The sequence below is a fragment of the Pristiophorus japonicus genome, chromosome 8, assembly GCF_044704955.1.
Source record: "Pristiophorus japonicus isolate sPriJap1 chromosome 8, sPriJap1.hap1, whole genome shotgun sequence".
NCBI classification, from domain to species: Eukaryota; Metazoa; Chordata; class Chondrichthyes; family Pristiophoridae; genus Pristiophorus; species Pristiophorus japonicus.
In genome coordinates this window covers 175898779-175917697 of record NC_091984.1, presented here as the reverse complement: position 1 = coordinate 175917697, position 18919 = coordinate 175898779, and the positions used below count along the sequence as shown (strand labels likewise).

The window sequence follows — 18919 nt, the reverse complement described above, 5'->3', positions numbered from 1 at the left end:
CCTTCCTCCTGTGCAATCACACAACACGTACATTGTTACGACATCACTTAACAGGCAGCGCCAGTCATTAAGTTTATCATGCCTGCAATGCAACCAACACACGTATTTCTCACAACAGCTCGCATTTTGCCAGCTATCGGGTAAAATTTTCTGCAGTGTGTTGGCGCCTTTCATGTCCCAAAACGCTTTACAGCCAATGAAGTATTTTTAAAGTGAGTCACTGTTGTAATGTGGGAAATGGCGCAGCCAGTATGCACACAGCACGATCCCACAAACAGCAATGTGTTCATGACCAGATAATCTGTTTTTGTCAGTGATGTTGATATAGGAATAAATATTGAATGAATGTTGTAACTGGTTTGTCCCAACATGCACCTAATTTCTGTTGTTGCCCTGTGGATACGTAGGTTCCTGTGACCGGTATGTTGCAAAATCGTTTCTCGAGAGTTTACTGTCTACCACTTTAATTGCCTTAATTATTATTTTCCGCATGGCAAAGTCACATTTCACTCAACGGTCACTCGTTCCAGAACAGAAGCTGCTTCCAGTAGTAGCGTGGCCGAGCGGTCTAAGGCGCTGGATCCAGGTTCCAGTCTCTTCGGAGGCGTGGGTTCAAATCCCACCGCTGCCAGAATTTTCCCTGCGTAACACTTGCATTCTGTCAGCACAAGCATGGGCACCTGTTTCACAATGGGGCCATTTTGGTGTGGAAAAGTAGTTGGACTGTGAGCGGTGCCTTTAGTTTGTTGGCAAATGGCAAAACCATCGAAGAGTTTGATGTCACCACTTGAAAATTGAAGGCCAGTTGAGCATGCTTTTTGCACGCTGGCCGCATTTGTGTGGATAAAAAGTAAATGTCAGAAGTGGGATTGGAAACCACGCCGCTAGAAGTGGGCTTGGCACCCACGTCCCAGAATACACCAACCTTTGGTAAGGTAAGGGTTACAGTCTTTGAGTTTGGCACCTTAAACCACTCGGCCACCCTGACAATAACCGACTGTAACTGCAGAAAAGCGTGCTCCAATTCTGCACATTTACTGAGTTGCATCACAATCCTTCCTCCTGTGCAATCACACAACACGTACATTGTTACGACATCACTTAACAGGCAGCGCCAGTCATTAAGTTTATCATGCCTGCAATGCAACCAACACACGTATTTCTCACAACAGCTCGCATTTTGCCAGCTATCGGGTAAAATTTTCTGCAGTGTGTTGGCGCCTTTCATGTCCCAAAACGCTTTACAGCCAATGAAGTATTTTTAAAGTGAGTCACTGTTGTAATGTGGGAAATGGCGCAGCCAGTATGCACACAGCACGATCCCACAAACAGCAATGTGTTCATGACCAGATAATCTGTTTTTGTCAGTGATGTTGATATAGGAATAAATATTGAATGAATGTTGTAACTGGTTTGTCCCAACATGCACCTAATTTCTGTTGTTGCCCTGTGGATACGTAGGTTCCTGTGACCGGTATGTTGCAAAATCGTTTCTCGAGAGTTTACTGTCTACCACTTTAATTGCCTTAATTATTATTTTCCGCGTGGCAAAGTCACATTTCACTCAACGGTCACTCGTTCCAGAACAGAAGCTGCTTCCAGTGGTAGCGTGGCCGAGCGGTCTAAGGCGCTGGATCCAGGTTCCAGTCTCTTCGGAGGCGTGGGTTCAAATCCCACCGCTGCCAGAATTTTCCCTGCATAACACTTGCATTCTGTCAGCACAAGCATGGGCACCTGTTTCACAATGGGGCCATTTTGGTGTGGAAAAGTAGTTGGACTGTGAGCGGTGCCTTTAGTTTGTTGGCAAATGGCAATACCATCGAAGAGTTTGATGTCACCACTTGAAAATTGAAGGCCAGTTGAGCATGCTTTTTGCACGCTGGCCGCATTTGTGTGGATAAAAAGTAAATTTCAGAAGTGGGATTGGAAACCACGCCGCTAGAAGTGGGCTTGGCACCCACGTCCCAGAATACACCAACCTTTGGTAAGGTAAGGGTTACAGTCTTTGAGTTTGGCACCTTGAACCACTCGGCCACCCTGACAATGAACCGACTGTAACTGCAGAAAAGCGTGCTCCAATTCTGCACATTTACTGAGTTGCATCACAATCCTTCCTCCTGTGCAATCACACAACACGTACATTGTTACGACATCACTTAACAGGCAGCGCCAGTCATTAAGTTTATCATGCCTGCAATGCAACCAACACACGTATTTCTCACAACAGCTCGCATTTTGCCAGCTATCGGGTAAAATTTTCTGCAGTGTGTTGGCGCCTTTCATGTCCCAAAACGCTTTACAGCCAATGAAGTATTTTTAAAGTGAGTCACTGTTGTAATGTGGGAAATGGCGCAGCCAGTATGCACACAGCACGATCCCACAAACAGCAATGTGTTCATGACCAGATAATCTGTTTTTGTCAGTGATGTTGATATAGGAATAAATATTGAATGAATGTTGTAACTGGTTTGTCCCAACATGCACCTAATTTCTGTTGTTGCCCTGTGGATACGTAGGTTCCTGTGACCGGTATGTTGCAAAATCGTTTCTCGAGAGTTTACTGTCTACCACTTTAATTGCCTTAATTATTATTTTCCGCATGGCAAAGTCACATTTCACTCAACGGTCACTCGTTCCAGAACAGAAGCTGCTTCCAGTGGTAGCGTGGCCGAGCGGTCTAAGGCGCTGGATCCAGGTTCCAGTCTCTTCGGAGGCGTGGGTTCAAATCCCACCGCTGCCAGAATTTTCCCTGCGTAACACTTGCATTCTGTCAGCACAAGCATGGGCACCTGTTTCACAATGGGGCCATTTTGGTGTGGAAAAGTAGTTGGACTGTGAGCGGTGCCTTTAGTTTGTTGGCAAATGGCAATACCATCGAAGAGTTTGATGTCACCACTTGAAAATTGAAGGCCAGTTGAGCATGCTTTTTGCACGCTGGCCGCATTTGTGTGGATAAAAAGTAAATGTCAGAAGTGGGATTGGAAACCACGCCGCTAGAAGTGGGCTTGGCACCCACGTCCCAGAAAACACCAACCTTTGGTAAGGTAAGGGTTACAGTCTTTGAGTTTGGCACCTTGAACCACTCGGCCACCCTGACAATGAACCGACTGTAACTGCAGAAAAGCGTGCTCCAATTCTGCACATTTACTGAGTTGCATCACAATCCTTCCTCCTGTGCAATCACACAACACGTACATTGTTACGACATCACTTAACAGGCAGCGCCAGTCATTAAGTTTATCATGCCTGCAATGCAACCAACACACGTATTTCTCACAACAGCTCGCATTTTGCCAGCTATCGGGTAAAATTTTCTGCAGTGTGTTGGCGCCTTTCATGTCCCAAAACGCTTTACAGCCAATGAAGTATTTTTAAAGTGAGTCACTGTTGTAATGTGGGAAATGGCGCAGCCAGTATGCACACAGCACGATCCCACAAACAGCAATGTGTTCATGACCAGATAATCTGTTTTTGTCAGTGATGTTGATATAGGAATAAATATTGAATGAATGTTGTAACTGGTTTGTCCCAACATGCACCTAATTTCTGTTGTTGCCCTGTGGATACGTAGGTTCCTGTGACCGGTATGTTGCAAAATCGTTTCTCGAGAGTTTACTGTCTACCACTTTAATTGCCTTAATTATTATTTTCCGCATGGCAAAGTCACATTTCACTCAACGGTCACTCGTTCCAGAACAGAAGCTGCTTCCAGTGGTAGCGTGGCAGAGCGGTCTAAGGAGCTGGATCCAGGTTCCAGTCTCTTCGGAGGCGTGGGTTCAAATCCCACCGCTGCCACAATTTTCCCTGCGTAACACTTGCATTCTGTCAGCACAAGCATGGGCACCTGTTTCACAATGGGGCCATTTTGGTGTGGAAAAGTAGTTGGACTGTGAGCGGTGCCTTTAGTTTGTTGGCAAATGGCAAAACCATCGAAGAGTTTGATGTCACCACTTGAAAATTGAAGGCCAGTTGAGCATGCTTTTTGCACGCTGGCCGCATTTGTGTGGATAAAAAGTAAATGTCAGAAGTGGGATTGGAAACCACGCCGCTAGAAGTGGGCTTGGCACCCACGTCCCAGAATACACCAACCTTTGGTAAGGTAAGGGTTACAGTCTTTGAGTTTGGCACCTTAAACCACTCGGCCACCCTGACAATAACCGACTGTAACTGCAGAAAAGCGTGCTCCAATTCTGCACATTTACTGAGTTGCATCACAATCCTTCCTCCTGTGCAATCACACAACACGTACATTGTTACGACATCACTTAACAGGCAGCGCCAGTCATTAAGTTTATCATGCCTGCAATGCAACCAACACACGTATTTCTCACAACAGCTCGCATTTTGCCAGCTATCGGGTAAAATTTTCTGCAGTGTGTTGGCGCCTTTCATGTCCCAAAACGCTTTACAGCCAATGAAGTATTTTTAAAGTGAGTCACTGTTGTAATGTGGGAAATGGCGCAGCCAGTATGCACACAGCACGATCCCACAAACAGCAATGTGTTCATGACCAGATAATCTGTTTTTGTCAGTGATGTTGATATAGGAATAAATATTGAATGAATGTTGTAACTGGTTTGTCCCAACATGCACCTAATTTCTGTTGTTGCCCTGTGGATACGTAGGTTCCTGTGACCGGTATGTTGCAAAATCGTTTCTCGAGAGTTTACTGTCTACCACTTTAATTGCCTTAATTATTATTTTCCGCGTGGCAAAGTCACATTTCACTCAACGGTCACTCGTTCCAGAACAGAAGCTGCTTCCAGTGGTAGCGTGGCCGAGCGGTGTAAGGCGCTGGATCCAGGTTCCAGTCTCTTCGGAGGCGTGGGTTCAAATCCCACCGCTGCCAGAATTTTCCCTGCATAACACTTGCATTCTGTCAGCACAAGCATGGGCACCTGTTTCACAATGGGGCCATTTTGGTGTGGAAAAGTAGTTGGACTGTGAGCGGTGCCTTTAGTTTGTTGGCAAATGGCAATACCATCGAAGAGTTTGATGTCACCACTTGAAAATTGAAGGCCAGTTGAGCATGCTTTTTGCACGCTGGCCGCATTTGTGTGGATAAAAAGTAAATGTCAGAAGTGGGATTGGAAACCACGCCGCTAGAAGTGGGCTTGGCACCCACGTCCCAGAATACACCAACCTTTGGTAAGGTAAGGGTTACAGTCTTTGAGTTTGGCACCTTGAACCACTCGGCCACCCTGACAATGAACCGACTGTAACTGCAGAAAAGCGTGCTCCAATTCTGCACATTTACTGAGTTGCATCACAATCCTTCCTCCTGTGCAATCACACAACACGTACATTGTTACGACATCACTTAACAGGCAGCGCCAGTCATTAAGTTTATCATGCCTGCAATGCAACCAACACACGTATTTCTCACAACAGCTCGCATTTTGCCAGCTATCGGGTAAAATTTTCTGCAGTGTGTTGGCGCCTTTCATGTCCCAAAACGCTTTACAGCCAATGAAGTATTTTTAAAGTGAGTCACTGTTGTAATGTGGGAAATGGCGCAGCCAGTATGCACACAGCACGATCCCACAAACAGCAATGTGTTCATGACCAGATAATCTGTTTTTGTCAGTGATGTTGATATAGGAATAAATATTGAATGAATGTTGTAACTGGTTTGTCCCAACATGCACCTAATTTCTGTTGTTGCCCTGTGGATACGTAGGTTCCTGTGACCGGTATGTTGCAAAATCGTTTCTCGAGAGTTTACTGTCTACCACTTTAATTGCCTTAATTATTATTTTCCGCATGGCAAAGTCACATTTCACTCAACGGTCACTCGTTCCAGAACAGAAGCTGCTTCCAGTAGTAGCGTGGCCGAGTGGTCTAAGGCGCTGGATCCAGGTTCCAGTCTCTTCGGAGGCGTGGGTTCAAATCCCACCGCTGCCAGAATTTTCCCTGCGTAACACTTGCATTCTGTCAGCACAAGCATGGGCACCTGTTTCACAATGGGGCCATTTTGGTGTGGAAAAGTAGTTGGACTGTGAGCGGTGCCTTTAGTTTGTTGGCAAATGGCAAAACCATCGAAGAGTTTGATGTCACCACTTGAAAATTGAAGGCCAGTTGAGCATGCTTTTTGCACGCTGGCCGCATTTGTGTGGATAAAAAGTAAATGTCAGAAGTGGGATTGGAAACCACGCCGCTAGAAGTGGGCTTGGCACCCACGTCCCAGAATACACCAACCTTTGGTAAGGTAAGGGTTACAGTCTTTGAGTTTGGCACCTTAAACCACTCGGCCACCCTGACAATAACCGACTGTAACTGCAGAAAAGCGTGCTCCAATTCTGCACATTTACTGAGTTGCATCACAATCCTTCCTCCTGTGCAATCACACAACACGTACATTGTTACGACATCACTTAACAGGCAGCGCCAGTCATTAAGTTTATCATGCCTGCAATGCAACCAACACACGTATTTCTCACAACAGCTCGCATTTTGCCAGCTATCGGGTAAAATTTTCTGCAGTGTGTTGGCGCCTTTCATGTCCCAAAACGCTTTACAGCCAATGAAGTATTTTTAAAGTGAGTCACTGTTGTAATGTGGGAAATGGCGCAGCCAGTATGCACACAGCACGATCCCACAAACAGCAATGTGTTCATGACCAGATAATCTGTTTTTGTCAGTGATGTTGATATAGGAATAAATATTGAATGAATGTTGTAACTGGTTTGTCCCAACATGCACCTAATTTCTGTTGTTGCCCTGTGGATACGTAGGTTCCTGTGACCGGTATGTTGCAAAATCGTTTCTCGAGAGTTTACTGTCTACCACTTTAATTGCCTTAATTATTATTTTCCGCATGGCAAAGTCACATTTCACTCAACGGTCACTCGTTCCAGAACAGAAGCTGCTTCCAGTGGTAGCGTGGCCGAGCGGTCTAAGGCGCTGGATCCAGGTTCCAGTCTCTTCGGAGGCGTGGGTTCAAATCCCACCGCTGCCAGAATTTTCCCTGCGTAACACTTGCATTCTGTCAGCACAAGCATGGGCACCTGTTTCACAATGGGGCCATTTTGGTGTGGAAAAGTAGTTGGACTGTGAGCGGTGCCTTTAGTTTGTTGGCAAATGGCAATACCATCGAAGAGTTTGATGTCACCACTTGAAAATTGAAGGCCAGTTGAGCATGCTTTTTGCACGCTGGCCGCATTTGTGTGGATAAAAAGTAAATGTCAGAAGTGGGATTGGAAACCACGCCGCTAGAAGTGGGCTTGGCACCCACGTCCCAGAAAACACCAACCTTTGGTAAGGTAAGGGTTACAGTCTTTGAGTTTGGCACCTTGAACCACTCGGCCACCCTGACAATGAACCGACTGTAACTGCAGAAAAGCGTGCTCCAATTCTGCACATTTACTGAGTTGCATCACAATCCTTCCTCCTGTGCAATCACACAACACGTACATTGTTACGACATCACTTAACAGGCAGCGCCAGTCATTAAGTTTATCATGCCTGCAATGCAACCAACACACGTATTTCTCACAACAGCTCGCATTTTGCCAGCTATCGGGTAAAATTTTCTGCAGTGTGTTGGCGCCTTTCATGTCCCAAAACGCTTTACAGCCAATGAAGTATTTTTAAAGTGAGTCACTGTTGTAATGTGGGAAATGGCGCAGCCAGTATGCACACAGCACGATCCCACAAACAGCAATGTGTTCATGACCAGATAATCTGTTTTTGTCAGTGATGTTGATATAGGAATAAATATTGAATGAATGTTGTAACTGGTTTGTCCCAACATGCACCTAATTTCTGTTGTTGCCCTGTGGATACGTAGGTTCCTGTGACCGGTATGTTGCAAAATCGTTTCTCGAGAGTTTACTGTCTACCACTTTAATTGCCTTAATTATTATTTTCCGCATGGCAAAGTCACATTTCACTCAACGGTCACTCGTTCCAGAACAGAAGCTGCTTCCAGTGGTAGCGTGGCCGAGCGGTCTAAGGCGCTGGATCCAGGTTCCAGTCTCTTCGGAGGCGTGGGTTCAAATCCCACCGCTGCCACAATTTTCCCTGCGTAACACTTGCATTCTGTCAGCACAAGCATGGGCACCTGTTTCACAATGGGGCCATTTTGGTGTGGAAAAGTAGTTGGACTGTGAGCGGTGCCTTTAGTTTGTTGGCAAATGGCAATACCATCGAAGAGTTTGATGTCACCACTTGAAAATTGAAGGCCAGTTGAGCATGCTTTTTGCACGCTGGCCGCATTTGTGTGGATAAAAAGTAAATGTCAGAAGTGGGATTGGAAACCACGCCGCTAGAAGTGGGCTTGGCACCCACGTCCCAGAAAACACCAACCTTTGGTAAGGTAAGGGTTACAGTCTTTGAGTTTGGCACCTTGAACCACTCGGCCACCCTGACAATGAACCGACTGTAACTGCAGAAAAGCGTGCTCCAATTCTGCACATTTACTGAGTTGCATCACAATCCTTCCTCCTGTGCAATCACACAACACGTACATTGTTACGACATCACTTAACAAGCAGCGCCAGTCATTAAGTTTATCATGCCTGCAATGCAACCAACACACGTATTTCTCACAACAGCTCGCATTTTGCCAGCTGTCGGGTAAAATTTTCTGCAGTGTGTTGGCGCCTTTCATGTCCCAAAACGCTTTACAGCCAATGAAGTATTTTTAAAGTGAGTCACTGTTGTAATGTGGGAAATGGCGCAGCCAGTATGCACACAGCACGATCCCACAAACAGCAATGTGTTCATGACCAGATAATCTGTTTTTGTCAGTGATGTTGATATAGGAATAAATATTGAATGAATGTTGTAACTGGTTTGTCCCAACATGCACCTAATTTCTGTTGTTGCCCTGTGGATACGTAGGTTCCTGTGACCGGTATGTTGCAAAATCGTTTCTCGAGAGTTTACTGTCTACCACTTTAATTGCCTTAATTATTATTTTCCGCATGGCAAAGTCACATTTCACTCAACGGTCACTCGTTCCAGAACAGAAGCTGCTTCCAGTGGTAGCGTGGCTGAGCGGTCTAAGGCGCTGGATCCAGGTTCCAGTCTCTTCGGAGGCGTGGGTTCAAATCCCATCGCTGCCAGAATTTTCCCTGCGTAACACTTGCATTCTGTCAGCACAAGCATGGGCACCTGTTTCACAATGGGGCCATTTTGGTGTGGAAAAGTAGTTGGACTGTGAGCGGTGCCTTTAGTTTGTTGGCAAATGGCAATACCATCGAAGAGTTTGATGTCACCACTTGAAAATTGAAGGCCAGTTGAGCATGCTTTTTGCACGCTGGCCGGATTTGTGTGGATAAAAAGTAAATGTCAGAAGTGGTATTGGAAACCACGCCGCTAGAAGTGGGCTTGGCACCCACGTCCCAGAATACACCAACCTTTGGTAAGGTAAGGGTTACAGTCTTTGAGTTTGGCACCTTAAACCACTCGGCCACCCTGACAATGAACCGACTGTAACTGCAGAAAAGCGTGCTCCAATTCTGCACATTTACTGAGTTGCATCACAATCCTTCCTCCTGTGCAATCACACAACACGTACATTGTTACGACATCACTTAACAGGCAGCGCCAGTCATTAAGTTTATCATGCCTGCAATGCAACCAACACACGTATTTCTCACAACAGCTCGCATTTTGCCAGCTATCGGGTAAAATTTTCTGCAGTGTGTTGGCGCCTTTCATGTCCCAAAACGCTTTACAGCCAATGAAGTATTTTTAAAGTGAGTCACTGTTGTAATGTGGGAAATGGCGCAGCCAGTATGCACACAGCACGATCCCACAAACAGCAATGTGTTCATGACCAGATAATCTGTTTTTGTCAGTGATGTTGATATAGGAATAAATATTGAATGAATGTTGTAACTGGTTTGTCCCAACATGCACCTAATTTCTGTTGTTGCCCTGTGGATACGTAGGTTCCTGTGACCGGTATGTTGCAAAATCGTTTCTCGAGAGTTTACTGTCTACCACTTTAATTGCCTTAATTATTATTTTCCGCATGGCAAAGTCACATTTCACTCAACGGTCACTCGTTCCAGAACAGAAGCTGCGTCCAGTGGTAGCGTGGCCGAGCGGTCTAAGGCGCTGGATCCAGGTTCCAGTCTCTTCGGAGGCGTGGGTTCAAATCCCACCGCTGCCAGAATTTTCCCTGCGTAACACTTGCATTCTGTCAGCACAAGCATGGGCACCTGTTTCACAATGGGGCCATTTTGGTGTGGAAAAGTAGTTGGACTGTGAGCGGTGCCTTTAGTTTGTTGGCAAATGGCAATACCATCGAAGAGTTTGATGTCACCACTTGAAAATTGAAGGCCAGTTGAGCATGCTTTTTGCACGCTGGCCGCATTTGTGTGGATAAAAAGTAAATGTCAGAAGTGGGATTGGAAACCACGCCGCTAGAAGTGGGCTTGGCACCCACGTCCCAGAATACACCAACCTTTGGTAAGGTAAGGGTTACAGTCTTTGAGTTTGGCACCTTAAACCACTCGGCCACCCTGACAATGAACCGACTGTAACTGCAGAAAAGCGTGCTCCAATTCTGCACATTTACTGAGTTGCATCACAATCCTTCCTCCTGTGCAATCACACAACACGTACATTGTTACGACATCACTTAACAGGCAGCGCCAGTCATTAAGTTTATCATGCCTGCAATGCAACCAACACACGTATTTCTCACAACAGCTCGCATTTTGCCAGCTGTCGGGTAAAATTTTCTGCAGTGTGTTGGCGCCTTTCATGTCCCAAAACGCTTTACAGCCAATGAAGTATTTTTAAAGTGAGTCACTGTTGTAATGTGGGAAATGGCGCAGCCAGTATGCACACAGCACGATCCCACAAACAGCAATGTGTTCATGACCAGATAATCTGTTTTTGTCAGTGATGTTGATATAGGAATAAATATTGAATGAATGTTGTAACTGGTTTGTCCCAACATGCACCTAATTTCTGTTGTTGCCCTGTGGATACGTAGGTTCCTGTGACCGGTATGTTGCAAAATCGTTTCTCGAGAGTTTACTGTCTACCACTTTAATTGCCTTAATTATTATTTTCCGCATGGCAAAGTCACATTTCACTCAACGGTCACTCGTTCCAGAACAGAAGCTGCTTCCAGTGGTAGCGTGGCCGAGCGGTCTAAGGCGCTGGATCCAGGTTCCAGTCTCTTCGGAGGCGTGGGTTCAAATCCCACCGCTGCCACAATTTTCCCTGCGTAACACTTGCATTCTGTCAGCACAAGCATGGGCACCTGTTTCACAATGGGGCCATTTTGGTGTGGAAAAGTAGTTGGACTGTGAGCGGTGCCTTTAGTTTGTTGGCAAATGGCAATACCATCGAAGAGTTTGATGTCACCACTTGAAAATTGAAGGCCAGTTGAGCATGCTTTTTGCACGCTGGCCGGATTTGTGTGGATAAAAAGTAAATGTCAGAAGTGGTATTGGAAACCACGCCGCTAGAAGTGGGCTTGGCACCCACGTCCCAGAATACACCAACCTTTGGTAAGGTAAGGGTTACAGTCTTTGAGTTTGGCACCTTAAACCACTCGGCCACCCTGACAATGAACCGACTGTAACTGCAGAAAAGCGTGCTCCAATTCTGCACATTTACTGAGTTGCATCACAATCCTTCCTCCTGTGCAATCACACAACACGTACATTGTTACGACATCACTTAACAGGCAGCGCCAGTCATTAAGTTTATCATGCCTGCAATGCAACCAACACACGTATTTCTCACAACAGCTCGCATTTTGCCAGCTATCGGGTAAAATTTTCTGCAGTGTGTTGGCGCCTTTCATGTCCCAAAACGCTTTAAAGCCAATGAAGTATTTTTAAAGTGAGTCACTGTTGTAATGTGGGAAATGGCGCAGCCAGTATGCACACAGCACGATCCCACAAACAGCAATGTGTTCATGACCAGATAATCTGTTTTTGTCAGTGATGTTGATATAGGAATAAATATTGAATGAATGTTGTAACTGGTTTGTCCCAACATGCACCTAATTTCTGTTGTTGCCCTGTGGATACGTAGGTTCCTGTGACCGGTATGTTGCAAAATCGTTTCTCGAGAGTTTACTGTCTACCACTTTAATTGCCTTAATTATTATTTTCCGCATGGCAAAGTCACATTTCACTCAACGGTCACTCGTTCCAGAACAGAAGCTGCGTCCAGTGGTAGCGTGGCCGAGCGGTCTAAGGCGCTGGATCCAGGTTCCAGTCTCTTCGGAGGCGTGGGTTCAATCCCACTGCTGCCAGAATTTTCCCTGCGTAACACTTGCATTCTGTCAGCACAAGCATGGGCACCTGTTTCACAATGGGGCCATTTTGGTGTGGAAAAGTAGTTGGACTTTGAGCGGTGCCTTTAGTTTGTTGGCAAATGGCAATACCATCGAAGAGTTTGATGTCACCACTTGAAAATTGAAGGCCAGTTGAGCATGCTTTTTGCACGCTGGCCGCATTTGTGTGGATAAAAAGTAAATGTCAGAAGTGGGATTGGAAACCACGCCGCTAGAAGTGGGCTTGGCACCCACGTCCCAGAATACACCAACCTTTGGTAAGGTAAGGGTTACAGTCTTTGCGTTTGGCACCTTAAACCACTCGGCCACCCTGACAATGAACCGACTTTAACTGCAGAATAGCGTGCTCCAATTCTGCACATTTACTGAGTTGCATCACAATCCTTCCTCCTGTGCAATCACACAACACGTACATTGTTACGACATCACTTAACAGGCAGCGCCAGTCATTAAGTTTATCATGCCTGCAATGCAACCAACACACGTATTTCTCACAACAGCTCGCATTTTGCCAGCTATCGGGTAAAATTTTCTGCAGTGTGTTGGCGCCTTTCATGTCCCAAAACGCTTTACAGCCAATGAAGTATTTTTAAAGTGAGTCACTGTTGTAATGTGGGAAATGGCGCAGCCAGTATGCACACAGCACGATCCCACAAACAGCAATGCGTTCATGACCAGATAATCTGTTTTTGTCAGTGATGTTGATATAGGAATAAATATTGAATGAATGTTGTAACTGGTTTGTCCCAACATGCACCTAATTTCTGTTGTTGCCCTGTGGATACGTAGGTTCCTGTGACCGGTATGTTGCAAAATCGTTTCTCGAGAGTTTACTGTCTACCACTTTAATTGCCTTAATTATTATTTTCCACATGGCAAAGTCACATTTCACTCAACGGTCACTCGTTCCAGAACAGAAGCTGCTTCCAGTGGTAGCGTGGCCGAGCGGTCTAAGGCGCTGGATCCAGGTTCCAGTCTCTTCGGAGGCGTGGGTTCAATCCCACTGCTGCCAGAATTTTCCCTGCGTAACACTTGCATTCTGTCAGCACAAGCATGGGCACCTGTTTCACAATGGGGCCATTTTTGTGTGGAAAAGTAGTTGGACTTTGAGCGGTGCCTTTAGTTTGTTGGCAAATGGCAATACCATCGAAGAGTTTGATGTCACCACTTGAAAATTGAAGGCCAGTTGAGCATGCTTTTTGCACGCTGGCCGGATTTGTGTGGATAAAAAGTAAATGTCAGAAGTGGTATTGGAAACCACGCCGCTAGAAGTGGGCTTGGCACCCACGTCCCAGAATACACCAACCTTTGGTAAGGTAAGGGTTACAGTCTTTGAGTTTGGCACCTTAAACCACTCGGCCACCCTGACAATGAACCGACTGTAACTGCAGAAAAGCGTGCTCCAATTCTGCACATTTACTGAGTTGCATCACAATCCTTCCTCCTGTGCAATCACACAACACGTACATTGTTACGACATCACTTAACAGGCAGCGCCAGTCATTAAGTTTATCATGCCTGCAATGCAACCAACACACGTATTTCTCACAACAGCTCGCATTTTGCCAGCTATCGGGTAAAATTTTCTGCAGTGTGTTGGCGCCTTTCATGTCCCAAAACGCTTTACAGCCAATGAAGTATTTTTAAAGTGAGTCACTGTTGTAATGTGGGAAATGGCGCAGCCAGTATGCACACAGCACGATCCCACAAACAGCAATGTGTTCATGACCAGATAATCTGTTTTTGTCAGTGATGTTGATATAGGAATAAATATTGAATGAATGTTGTAACTGGTTTGTCCCAACATGCACCTAATTTCTGTTGTTGCCCTGTGGATACGTAGGTTCCTGTGACCGGTATGTTGCAAAATCGTTTCTCGAGAGTTTACTGTCTACCACTTTAATTGCCTTAATTATTATTTTCCGCATGGCAAAGTCACATTTCACTCAACGGTCACTCGTTCCAGAACAGAAGCTGCGTCCAGTGGTAGCGTGGCCGAGCGGTCTAAGGCGCTGGATCCAGGTTCCAGTCTCTTCGGAGGCGTGGGTTCAAATCCCACCGCTGCCAGAATTTTCCCTGCGTAACACTTGCATTCTGTCAGCACAAGCATGGGCACCTGTTTCACAATGGGGCCATTTTGGTGTGGAAAAGTAGTTGGACTGTGAGCGGTGCCTTTAGTTTGTTGGCAAATGGCAATACCATCGAAGAGTTTGATGTCACCACTTGAAAATTGAAGGCCAGTTGAGCATGCTTTTTGCACGCTGGCCGCATTTGTGTGGATAAAAAGTAAATGTCAGAAGTGGGATTGGAAACCACGCCGCTAGAAGTGGGCTTGGCACCCACGTCCCAGAATACACCAACCTTTGGTAAGGTAAGGGTTACAGTCTTTGAGTTTGGCACCTTAAACCACTCGGCCACCCTGACAATGAACCGACTGTAACTGCAGAAAAGCGTGCTCCAATTCTGCACATTTACTGAGTTGCATCACAATCCTTCCTCCTGTGCAATCACACAACACGTACATTGTTACGACATCACTTAACAGGCAGCGCCAGTCATTAAGTTTATCATGCCTGCAATGCAACCAACACACGTATTTCTCACAACAGCTCGCATTTTGCCAGCTATCGGGTAAAATTTTCTGCAGTGTGTTGGCGCCTTTCATGTCCCAAAACGCTTTACAGCCAATGAAGTATTTTTAAAGTGAGTCACTGTTGTAATGTGGGAAATGGCGCAGCCAGTATGCACACAGCACGATCCCACAAACAGCAATGTGTTCATGACCAGATAATCTGTTTTTGTCAGTGATGTTGATATAGGAATAAATATTGAATGAATGTTGTAACTGGTTTGTCCCAACATGCACCTAATTTCTGTTGTTGCCCTGTGGATACGTAGGTTCCTGTGACCGGTATGTTGCAAAATCGTTTCTCGAGAGTTTACTGTCTACCACTTTAATTGCCTTAATTATTATTTTCCGCATGGCAAAGTCACATTTCACTCAACGGTCACTCGTTCCAGAACAGAAACTGCTTCCAGTGGTAGCGTGGCCGAGCGGTCTAAGGCGCTGGATCCAGGTTCCAGTCTCTTCGGAGGCGTGGGTTCAAATCCCACCGCTGCCAGAATTTTCCCTGCGTAACACTTGCATTCTGTCAGCACAAGCATGGGCACCTGTTTCACAATGGGGCCATTTTGGTGTGGAAAAGTAGTTGGACTGTGAGCGGTGCCTTTAGTTTGTTGGCAAATGGCAATACCATCGAAGAGTTTGATGTCACCACTTGAAAATTGAAGGCCAGTTGAGCATGCTTTTTGCACGCTGGCCGCATTTGTGTGGATAAAAAGTAAATGTCAGAAGTGGGATTGGAAACCACGCCGCTAGAAGTGGGCTTGGCACCCACGTCCCAGAATACACCAACCTTTGGTAAGGTAAGGGTTACAGTCTTTGAGTTTGGCACCTTAAACCACTCGGCCACCCTGACAATGAACCGACTGTAACTGCAGAAAAGCGTGCTCCAATTCTGCACATTTACTGAGTTGCATCACAATCCTTCCTCCTGTGCAATCACACAACACGTACATTGTTACGACATCACTTAACAGGCAGCGCCAGTCATTAAGTTTATCATGCCTGCAATGCAACCAACACACGTATTTCTCACAACAGCTCGCATTTTGCCAGCTGTCGGGTAAAATTTTCTGCAGTGTGTTGGCGCCTTTCATGTCCCAAAACGCTTTACAGCCAATGAAGTATTTTTAAAGTGAGTCACTGTTGTAATGTGGGAAATGGCGCAGCCAGTATGCACACAGCACGATCCCACAAACAGCAATGTGTTCATGACCAGATAATCTGTTTTTGTCAGTGATGTTGATATAGGAATAAATATTGAATGAATGTTGTAACTGGTTTGTCCCAACATGCACCTAATTTCTGTTGTTGCCCTGTGGATACGTAGGTTCCTGTGACCGGTATGTTGCAAAATCGTTTCTCGAGAGTTTACTGTCTACCACTTTAATTGCCTTAATTATTATTTTCCGCATGGCAAAGTCACATTTCACTCAACGGTCACTCGTTCCAGAACAGAAGCTGCTTCCAGTGGTAGCGTGGCCGAGCGGTCTAAGGCGCTGGATCCAGGTTCCAGTCTCTTCGGAGGCGTGGGTTCAAATCCCACCGCTGCCACAATTTTCCCTGCGTAACACTTGCATTCTGTCAGCACAAGCATGGGCACCTGTTTCACAATGGGGCCATTTTGGTGTGGAAAAGTAGTTGGACTGTGAGCGGTGCCTTTAGTTTGTTGGCAAATGGCAATACCATCGAAGAGTTTGATGTCACCACTTGAAAATTGAAGGCCAGTTGAGCATGCTTTTTGCACGCTGGCCGGATTTGTGTGGATAAAAAGTAAATGTCAGAAGTGGTATTGGAAACCACGCCGCTAGAAGTGGGCTTGGCACCCACGTCCCAGAATACACCAACCTTTGGTAAGGTAAGGGTTACAGTCTTTGAGTTTGGCACCTTAAACCACTCGGCCACCCTGACAATGAACCGACTGTAACTGCAGAAAAGCGTGCTCCAATTCTGCACATTTACTGAGTTGCATCACAATCCTTCCTCCTGTGCAATCACACAACACGTACATTGTTACGACATCACTTAACAGGCAGCGCCAGTCATTAAGTTTATCATGCCTGCAATGCAACCAACACACGTATTTCTCACAACAGCTCGCATTTTGCCAGCTATCGGGTAAAATTTTCTGCAGTGTGTTGGCGCCTTTCATGTCCCTAAACGCTTTACAGCCAATGAAGTATTTTTAAAGTGAGTCACTGTTGTAATGTGGGAAATGGCGCAGCCAGTATGCACACAGCACGATCCCACAAACAGCAATGTGTTCATGACCAGATAATCTGTTTTTGTCAGTGATGTTGATATAGGAATAAATATTGAATGAATGTTGTAACTGGTTTGTCCCAACATGCACCTAATTTCTGTTGTTGCCCTGTGGATACGTAGGTTCCTGTGACCGGTATGTTGCAAAATCGTTTCTCGAGAGTTTACTGTCTACCACTTTAATTGCCTTAATTATTATTTTCCGCATGGCAAAGTCACATTTCACTCAACGGTCACTCGTTCCAGAACAGAAGCTGCTTGCAGTGGTAGCGTGGCCGAGCGGTCTAAGGCGCTGGATCCAGGTTCCAGTCTCTTCGGAGGCGTGGGTTCAATCCCACTGCTGCCAGAATTTTCCCTGCGTAACACTTGCATTCTGTCAGCACAAGCATGGGCACCTGTTTCACAATGGGGCCATTTTGGTGTGGAAAAGTAGTTGGACTTTGAGCGGTGCCTTTAGTTTGTTGGCAAATGGCAATACCATCGAAGAGTTTGATGTCACCACTTGAAAATTGAAGGCCAGTTGAGCATGCTTTTTGCACGCTGGCCGCATTTGTGTGGATAAAAAGTAAATGTCAGAAGTGGGATTGGAAACCACGCCGCTAGAAGTGGGCTTGGCACCCACGTCCCAGAATACACCAACCTTTGGTAAGGTAAGGGTTACAGTCTTTGAGTTTGGCACCTTAAACCACTCGGCCACCCTGACAATGAACCGACTTTAACTGCAGAAAAGCGTGCTCCAATTCTGCACATTTACTGAGTTGCATCACAATCCTTCCTCCTGTGCAATCACACAACACGTACATTGTTACGACATCACTTAACAGGCAGCGCCAGTCATTAAGTTTATCATGCCTGCAATGCAACCAACACACGTATTTCTCACAACAGCTCGCATTTTGCCAGCTATCGGGTAAAATTTTCTGCAGTGTGTTGGCGCCTTTCATGTCCCAAAACGCTTTACAGCCAATGAAGTATTTTTAAAGTGAGTCACTGTTGTAATGTGGGAAATGGCGCAGCCAGTATGCACACAGCACGATCCCACAAACAGCAATGTGTTCATGACCAGATAATCTGTTTTTGTCAGTGATGTTGATATAGGATTAAATATTGAATGAATGTTGTAACTGGTTTGTCCCAACATGCACCTAATTTCTGTTGTTGCCCTGTGGATACGTAGGTTCCTGTGACCGGTATGTTGCAAAATCGTTTCTCGAGAGTTTACTGTCTACCACTTTAATTGCCTTAATTATTATTTTCCGCATGGCAAAGTCACATTTCACTCAACGGTCACTCGTTCCAGAACAGAAGCTGCTTCCAGTGGTAGCGTGGCCGAGCGGTGTAAGGCGCTGGATCCAGGTTCCAGTCTCTTCGGAGGCGTGGGTTCAAATCCCACCGCTGCCAGAATTTTCCCTGCGTAACACTTGCATTCTGTCAGCACAAGCATGGGCACCTGTTTCACAATGGGGCCATTTTGGTGTGGAAAAGTACTTGGACTGTGAGCGGTGCCTTCAGTTTGTTGGCAAATGGCAATACCATCGAAAAGTTCGATGTCACCACTTGAAAATTGAAGGCCAGTTGAGCATGCTTTTTGCACGCTGGCCGCATTTGTGTGGATAAAAAGTAAATGTCAGAAGTGGGATTGGAAACCACGCCGCTAGAAGTGGGCTTGGCACCCACGTCCCAGAATACACCAACCTTTGGTAAGGTAAGGGTTACAGTCTTTGAGTTTGGCACCTTAAACCACTCGGCCACCCTGACAA

At 45.8% G+C, this 18919-nt stretch overlaps 13 non-coding genes across 13 annotated transcripts; all 13 read left to right on the top strand.

Moving 5' to 3' along the window:
* Positions 1 to 549: 549 nt before the first annotated feature.
* On the top strand, positions 550 to 631 carry trnal-cag (transfer RNA leucine (anticodon CAG)). The gene has a single exon. It is a non-coding gene; the product is annotated as a tRNA-Leu (tRNA).
* A 972-nt stretch (positions 632 to 1603) lies between these two features.
* trnal-cag (transfer RNA leucine (anticodon CAG)) lies at positions 1604 to 1685 on the top strand. The gene has a single exon. It is a non-coding gene; the product is annotated as a tRNA-Leu (tRNA).
* Positions 1686 to 2658: 973 nt separating this feature from the next.
* Positions 2659 to 2740, top strand: trnal-cag (transfer RNA leucine (anticodon CAG)). Its single transcript has one exon. It is a non-coding gene; the product is annotated as a tRNA-Leu (tRNA).
* Positions 2741 to 4767: 2027 nt separating this feature from the next.
* trnal-cag (transfer RNA leucine (anticodon CAG)) lies at positions 4768 to 4849 on the top strand. Its single transcript has one exon. It is a non-coding gene; the product is annotated as a tRNA-Leu (tRNA).
* Positions 4850 to 5822: 973 nt separating this feature from the next.
* On the top strand, positions 5823 to 5904 carry trnal-cag (transfer RNA leucine (anticodon CAG)). Its single transcript has one exon. It is a non-coding gene; the product is annotated as a tRNA-Leu (tRNA).
* Positions 5905 to 6876: 972 nt separating this feature from the next.
* On the top strand, positions 6877 to 6958 carry trnal-cag (transfer RNA leucine (anticodon CAG)). The gene has a single exon. It is a non-coding gene; the product is annotated as a tRNA-Leu (tRNA).
* Positions 6959 to 7931: 973 nt separating this feature from the next.
* trnal-cag (transfer RNA leucine (anticodon CAG)) lies at positions 7932 to 8013 on the top strand. The gene has a single exon. It is a non-coding gene; the product is annotated as a tRNA-Leu (tRNA).
* Positions 8014 to 10041: 2028 nt separating this feature from the next.
* On the top strand, positions 10042 to 10123 carry trnal-cag (transfer RNA leucine (anticodon CAG)). Its single transcript has one exon. It is a non-coding gene; the product is annotated as a tRNA-Leu (tRNA).
* A 973-nt stretch (positions 10124 to 11096) lies between these two features.
* On the top strand, positions 11097 to 11178 carry trnal-cag (transfer RNA leucine (anticodon CAG)). The gene has a single exon. It is a non-coding gene; the product is annotated as a tRNA-Leu (tRNA).
* A 3081-nt stretch (positions 11179 to 14259) lies between these two features.
* Positions 14260 to 14341, top strand: trnal-cag (transfer RNA leucine (anticodon CAG)). The gene has a single exon. It is a non-coding gene; the product is annotated as a tRNA-Leu (tRNA).
* Positions 14342 to 15314: 973 nt separating this feature from the next.
* trnal-cag (transfer RNA leucine (anticodon CAG)) lies at positions 15315 to 15396 on the top strand. Its single transcript has one exon. It is a non-coding gene; the product is annotated as a tRNA-Leu (tRNA).
* Positions 15397 to 16369: 973 nt separating this feature from the next.
* trnal-cag (transfer RNA leucine (anticodon CAG)) lies at positions 16370 to 16451 on the top strand. The gene has a single exon. It is a non-coding gene; the product is annotated as a tRNA-Leu (tRNA).
* A 2027-nt stretch (positions 16452 to 18478) lies between these two features.
* On the top strand, positions 18479 to 18560 carry trnal-cag (transfer RNA leucine (anticodon CAG)). Its single transcript has one exon. It is a non-coding gene; the product is annotated as a tRNA-Leu (tRNA).
* The last annotated feature ends 359 nt before the right edge of the window (positions 18561 to 18919 follow it).